We start from the raw sequence: 6,440 nt of genomic DNA on the forward strand, positions 1-6,440 counted from the left end.
GTCAAGAATGCGGATCGGATGCTCTTTATAGGAGAGGTCCTGTTGCAATTCGAGCACTTCATGATCCACTGCTCGGATTGGATCCTTGAAGCAACGGCAGAGCTGTGACACGTGGAACACATCATGAACCTGAGAAAGGTTTGACGGAAGCTCCAGTTGATATGCCACTTTTCCACGCCTTTCGAGAATAGTGAAGGGACCGATATAGCGAGGAGCCAGCTTGCCCTTGATCCCGAAGCGGTGAGCACCCTTCATTGGTGTAACTCAAAGATAAGCCTTTTCGCCAGGTTGATAGACCATGTCTTGGTGATGACGGTCATACTGACTTTTCTGACGTGACTGAGCAGTCTTGAGATTCTCGCGAATAATGTGAACTTGTTCTTCGACCTGTTGGATAATATCCGGACCGAAGAGTGGACGTTCCCCAGTTTCTGACCAGTTCAGAGGGGTTCGACACTTTCGTCCATATAGCACTTCAAAGGGGGACATCTTCAGACTAGCTTGATAGCTATTATTATAAGAGAACTCGGCATACGGAAGAGATTCCTCCCATTTCTTGCCGAAGGAAATTACACAAGCTCGAAGCATGTCTTCGAGAACTTGGTTGACACGTTCAACCTGTCCTTGCGACTGAGGATGAAACGCGGTACTGAACGACAGGTGCATTCCCATAGCTTCTTGGAAACTTGCCCAAAATCTTGAAGTGAATAAACTGCCACGGTCTGAACTGATAACCAGTGGAATACCGTGAAGTGAAACAATTCTGGCCATGTAGAGAGTAGCAAGCTGACTAGCAGTGATTGTCTCTTTGACCGCCAGAAAATGTGCAACTTTAGAAAGCCGGTCAATGACGACAAGAATAGCATCATTACCTTTCTGCGATTTGGGAAATCCAGTGACAAAGTCCATTTCAACATGGTCTCATTTCAATTCAGGAGTAGAGATAGGTTGCAGAGTTCCAGCAGGCCTTTGATGCTCTGCTTTGATACGGCGTCAAACGTCACACTCAGCAACATAATGAGCAATGTCCTACTTCATATTAGACCACCAGAATCTTTGACGAATATCCTGGTACATCTTTGTACTACCAGGATGGATGGACAAAGGCGTATCATGAGCTTCTTGCATAACCCTTTTAGTCTTATCCAGGTTTTTCTTCGAACATGGTACCACTAGGCGACCTTTGAAGTACAAGGCGCCATCGTCGGCGATAGTGAAGAATGAGGGATTTCCTTTTTCTAGATGGTGTTTAATCTTATGGACTTCAGAGTCATAACCTTGAATAGTCTTTATACCAGCTACGAGATCTGGTACGACAGCCAGGGTATTTAGTGAACCCTTAGTAACAACAAGAAGATTCATCTTGCGGGACTCTGGGGGATGGGGAGCGAGTGCTCCAGGAGGAACAATATGAAGGTTCAGCTTTCTAAATTCTTTGACAAGCGAGGGCTAAACTTTGTGAACCTGGAGGTGGTTGCAGTAAGACTTGCGGCTCAAGGCATCAGCCATTACATTAGCCTTGCCGGGGGTATAGGATATACCCACGTCAAAGTCTGCAACAGTCTCCATCCATCTCTACTGACGGAGGTTCAGATCTGGCTGAGTAAACAGATACTTTAGACTTTGGTGGTCGGTGAAGATTTTGCAATGATTACCGAGAAGGTAATGTCGCCACTGCTTCAGTGCATGAATGACAGCAGCAAGCTCGAGGTCGTGAACTGGGTAGTTTTCTTCATGAGGGCGCAGTTGACGAGAGGCATAAGCAATCATGCTGTGCTCTTGCATTAGGACACAGCCTAATCCTTGACGGGAAGCATCACAGTAAATGACGAAGTCCTTCTTAGTATCAGGTGGAGCAAGCACTCGGGCAGAAGCCAACTTGTCTTTGAGCGCCTGGAAACTTTCCTGACACTTGTCTGTCCATTCGAACTTGACACCCTTATGCAACAGATTAGTCAGAGGCCTGGCACTCTTGGAGAAGTTCTCGACGAATCGATGGCAATAGCTGGCGAGACCGAGAAAACTTCGGACTTGCTTGACATTCTTCGGAGGAGTCCAATCAAGAATAGCCTGAACTCGTTCAGGGTTGACGGCAATACCATCCTTGGAGATGACATGCCCAAGATAGGTTACTTCGGAGAGCCAGAATTCACACTTGGAATACTTAGCATAAGTTGGTGCTCTCGAAGCTTTTCCAGCACAAGACGAAGATGTTCATCATGTTCTTCCTTGTTCTTGGAAAATACAAGGATATCGTCCAAATATACCACGACGAACTTGTTGAGGTAATCCATGAATATATAGTTCATCGGACGGGAGAAGGTCGTGGGAGCATTCGTTAAGCCGAATGACATGACGGTGTACTCGTATGATCCATACCGAGTCACGAAGGCGGTTTTTGGGATGTCCTCTTCACGAACACGGATCTGGTGGTAACCCAACCTCAAGTCGAGTTTGGAGAACACTGATGAGCCAGCCAGTTGATCATAAAGATCATTGATCCGAGGAAGAGGATATTTATTCTGAATGGTAGCTTGGTTTATAGGACGGTAGTCTTGGACTAATCGGTTTGTCCCATCCTTCTTCTTAACAAAGAGAGAAGGTGCTCCCCAAGGAGAGCAACTTGGGCGAATGAAACCTTTGACAAGAGATTTGTCGATTTCCTCCTTAAGCTCAATGAGTTCATGCGGCGGCATCTTATAGGGTCGTTTAGCTATAGGGGTGGTGCTGGGTTTCAAGTCGATGATGAATTCGACAGATCTAGCAGGGGGAATCCCTGGAAGTTCTTCTGGGAAGACGTCTTGGAATTCACGAATGACGGGAATGTTTTCAATGCCCTCGAGTGGTGCAGTGTTCAACGCATTCAAGGCATAAATCCGTGCCTCGGTGTTCTGAACTAGATGAGCTTGGTAAGCTATTATTTCGTCAGAGGGTATAGAAGATGGACGACCTTAGTGGCGCAAACTATAGAAGCAGTATGCGCTTTCAACCAATCCATTCCCAGAATGAGGTCAATGTTAGACGACTTCAGGATAATGGGAGAGGCATAGAATTCCAGCCCTTTGATTTCCACGGGGACATCGATGCCAACCAGTGAGGTTTGACATTGTCCCACGGGGGTTTTTACCAATACCGAAGTGTTCATCTCCTCACATTTAACGTCATGCTTGTATGCAAAATCTTCTGACATGAATGAATGCGATGCTCCTGAATCGAATAAAACAGATGCAGGTACTGAGTTTACGAGGAGTGTACCCATCACGGTAGCAGGCTGGTCTAGAACTTTATTGAGATCAACGTGGTTGGCATGAACACGACCATAAGACTTGGCATTGTTGTTGCGAGGCTGGTTGCTTCCACGGTCAGCTGTGGGAAGGGCCAGTTGATTCTGGTTCTGATTCTGATAGCAGTTCCTGGCAAGGTGACCAGGTTGGCCACACTTGTAGCACAAACCATTATTGGGAGTGGGAACAGGAGCTTGGGGTGGTTGAGCGGGAAGCCTTGGCTGCCTAGTTGGTGGAGCAGGCAGATGAGGTGCAGCATAGGACTGCCTTGGGGCAGGTGCAGTTGGCTGGTACATGCTGTTGGGAATCCATATCTTACGCTTCTGTGAGGACGGGCCCGAAGATGAGCCCATGTCACAGTTGCGCCTGTGAGAGCTCTGGTATTCCTGCAGACCAGTTTCGACATGATGGCCTTGTTCACCAGGGTGGCGAAATCAGCAAAGTCATGCACTAGAAGTGCGAGCTTGATATCAGCTTGAAGGCCATCACGGAACTTCTCCTGTCTGCGTGCATCAGTTGCAATGTCTTCTTCAGCATAGCGGGACAAGTCCAGAAACTCCCGCTGATAAGCTTCCACAGTTTTGTTGCCTTGGGTGAGGTTGCGGAACTCATGCTTCTTCCAGTCCATGACTCCCTGAGGAATGAAGCGAGCACGGAAGGCAGCTTGGAAGTCTGGCCAGGTGATGATTGTTCCAGCTGGCAGAGTACGCCTGTGGCTGTCCCACCATTGAGCTGCGGGTCCTTTCAGGAAGAAGGAAGCAAAGGTGACATAGCTGGTAGGGGCTACATCAGCAGACTCCATCTCATAGGTGATGTCACGGAGCCAGTCATCAGCATCCAGAGGCTGAGTTGAGCTGCGGTACACGGTTGGGTTGAAGCGCATGAAATCCTGCAGAGTCACTTGGGTTGGCTGCTGGTTCATATTGGGGCGAGGAAACTGAGCCATAATATTCTCCATGAACTGACGATTCAGCTCAAACTGTTGCATCATCCCAGCCATGTACTCAGGCGGTGGTGGGAGGTTACCACCACGTCCACGACCACCTGGTCTAACCATCCTGCTAATATATAACAGGGGTAGTTCAGCATCGAGAAATTTGCAAAGACAAGAATCATTCAGGATGAAACATGCACAATGAAAGCAGCACGATAGATACTATATAGTAGTCGGCATATCTTACAAAAGAGATCATGCATAGAGTTTGGTACATAGAGTTTAGTACATAGACTAATACATCATAGGCGGCATGCAGGCTCGCGACGAACGCATCTAACACTAACAAGCAAGCCTACATCAGTCCTAGGAGGAACTGTGGAGGTAGGTGTAGCCTGACAGCTGGTAGTGATGCGAAGGGAAGACCTCCATGCGAGTAGCCTGGGGTCCGCGGATACTCTGGTGCGGAACCCGATGCGCAGGTGGCAGGAGAGGACCAAGTGGAGGAGAGTAGCCTCCCACCTCTGGCCAGCCGACGCCCTGGGGCATCACGGTCCTGGTAGGGTAGATCGCAGAACATGACAGATCACCAGAGCGGACAGAGGGGTGCAACAGCGCCAGAGCACGATACAGGTGCTGACGGGTGGTGTAAAGCTCGTGGCGAAGATCTCGGTTAGCTCTATCCAGCCCATCAGCATGCAGAACCAGGTTCTGATGGTAGAAAGGCTCTCGGGTGACAGTGGAGTAGGCAACAGTGTAGTATCCCTCCGCACCAACATCGGATGCGATAGCAATGTGCCTGAAGGGGGAGGTATCCAACTCCTGATACTCTCCACGAAGACGTGTCAGAGCAGCATAAGCGGCATCGTGGACCGCCATGTCGATAGTCACTCCAACACCATGAGCAGTGTCCAGCACGGTAGTGGAGTCATACTCCCGAGAGTAGAGGTGGACGATGGCACGATACTGCTCCTGATTGAAGTCCTGATACTCCTCATAGACGGTGTACTCAGGGTGCCAGCGATAACCCAGATAGGTCATCATCTCAACCAACACAGCAGGTGATCCTGAGGCACCAATGGCCGTCGTGTGGCGCACAACCTGTCTCGTGGGTTCCATCTGAAAACAAAGATGTTTCAAAGGAGTCAACTGATAGTGTGGATAATTCAATATACTACTCTAATGAATAGCTAGGGCTTATCCAACTTTGGGGTGAACGTGGTCGCGGGATCCTAATGTTAAAGTTAGTCAAATCGTTTAACCCGAGTAGGAGAGAGTTCAGAGTCCCAGAGTAAGGATCGAGGAGTAAAAGATCCTAATACCACCCAGATGGCGACGTGGGCCCGTAAGGCACACAGCCATGTTAGTAAAAGTTTTTGTAATGTCTAGACTCAACTTCGGCCAAGGAGTGTGGAAGGGGGATTCCTACAGGCAGTCAGCTCTGATACCAACTTGTGACGCCCCCGATTCAATCGTACACTAAAAATACACGCAAACATGTACGATCAAGATCAGGGACTCACGGGAAGATATCACAACACAACTCTACAAATAAAATAAGTCATACAAGCATCATATTACAAGCCAGGGGCCTCGAGGGCTCGAATACAAGAGCTCGATCATAGACGAGTCAGCGAAAGCAACAATATCTGAGTACAGACATAAGTTAAACAAGTTTGCCTTAAGAAGGCTAGCACAAACTGGGATACAGATCGAAAGAGGTGCAGGCCTCCTGCCTGGGATCCACCTAAACTACTCCTCGTCGTCGTCAGCGGGCTGCACGTAGTAGTAGGCACCTCCCGAGTAGTAGTAGTCGTCGTCGACGGTGGCGTCTGGCTCCTGGACTCCAACGTCTGGTCGCAGCAATCGGGTAAAGGGAAAGGGGAAAAGAGGGAGAAAGCAACCGTGAGTACTCATCCAAAGTACTCGCAAGCAAGGAGCTACACTACATATGTATGCATTGGTATCAAATGGAATAAGGGTATCATATGTGGACTGAACTGCAGAATGCCGGAATACGAGGGGGATAGCTAGTCCTTTCGAAGACTACGCTTCTGGTAACGTCCATCTTGCAGCAGGAGAAGAGAGTAGTGGTAAGTTCACCAAGTAGCATTGTGTAGCATAATCCTAACCGATGATCCTCCCCTCGTCGCCCTGTGAGAGAGCGTGTTGGGTTACACAGTAATTTCAAAAAAATTCCTACGCACACGCAAGATCATGGT

This window comes from Triticum dicoccoides, chromosome 5A (genome assembly GCF_002162155.2).
Source record: "Triticum dicoccoides isolate Atlit2015 ecotype Zavitan chromosome 5A, WEW_v2.0, whole genome shotgun sequence".
Taxonomy (NCBI): Eukaryota; Viridiplantae; Streptophyta; class Magnoliopsida; order Poales; family Poaceae; genus Triticum; species Triticum dicoccoides.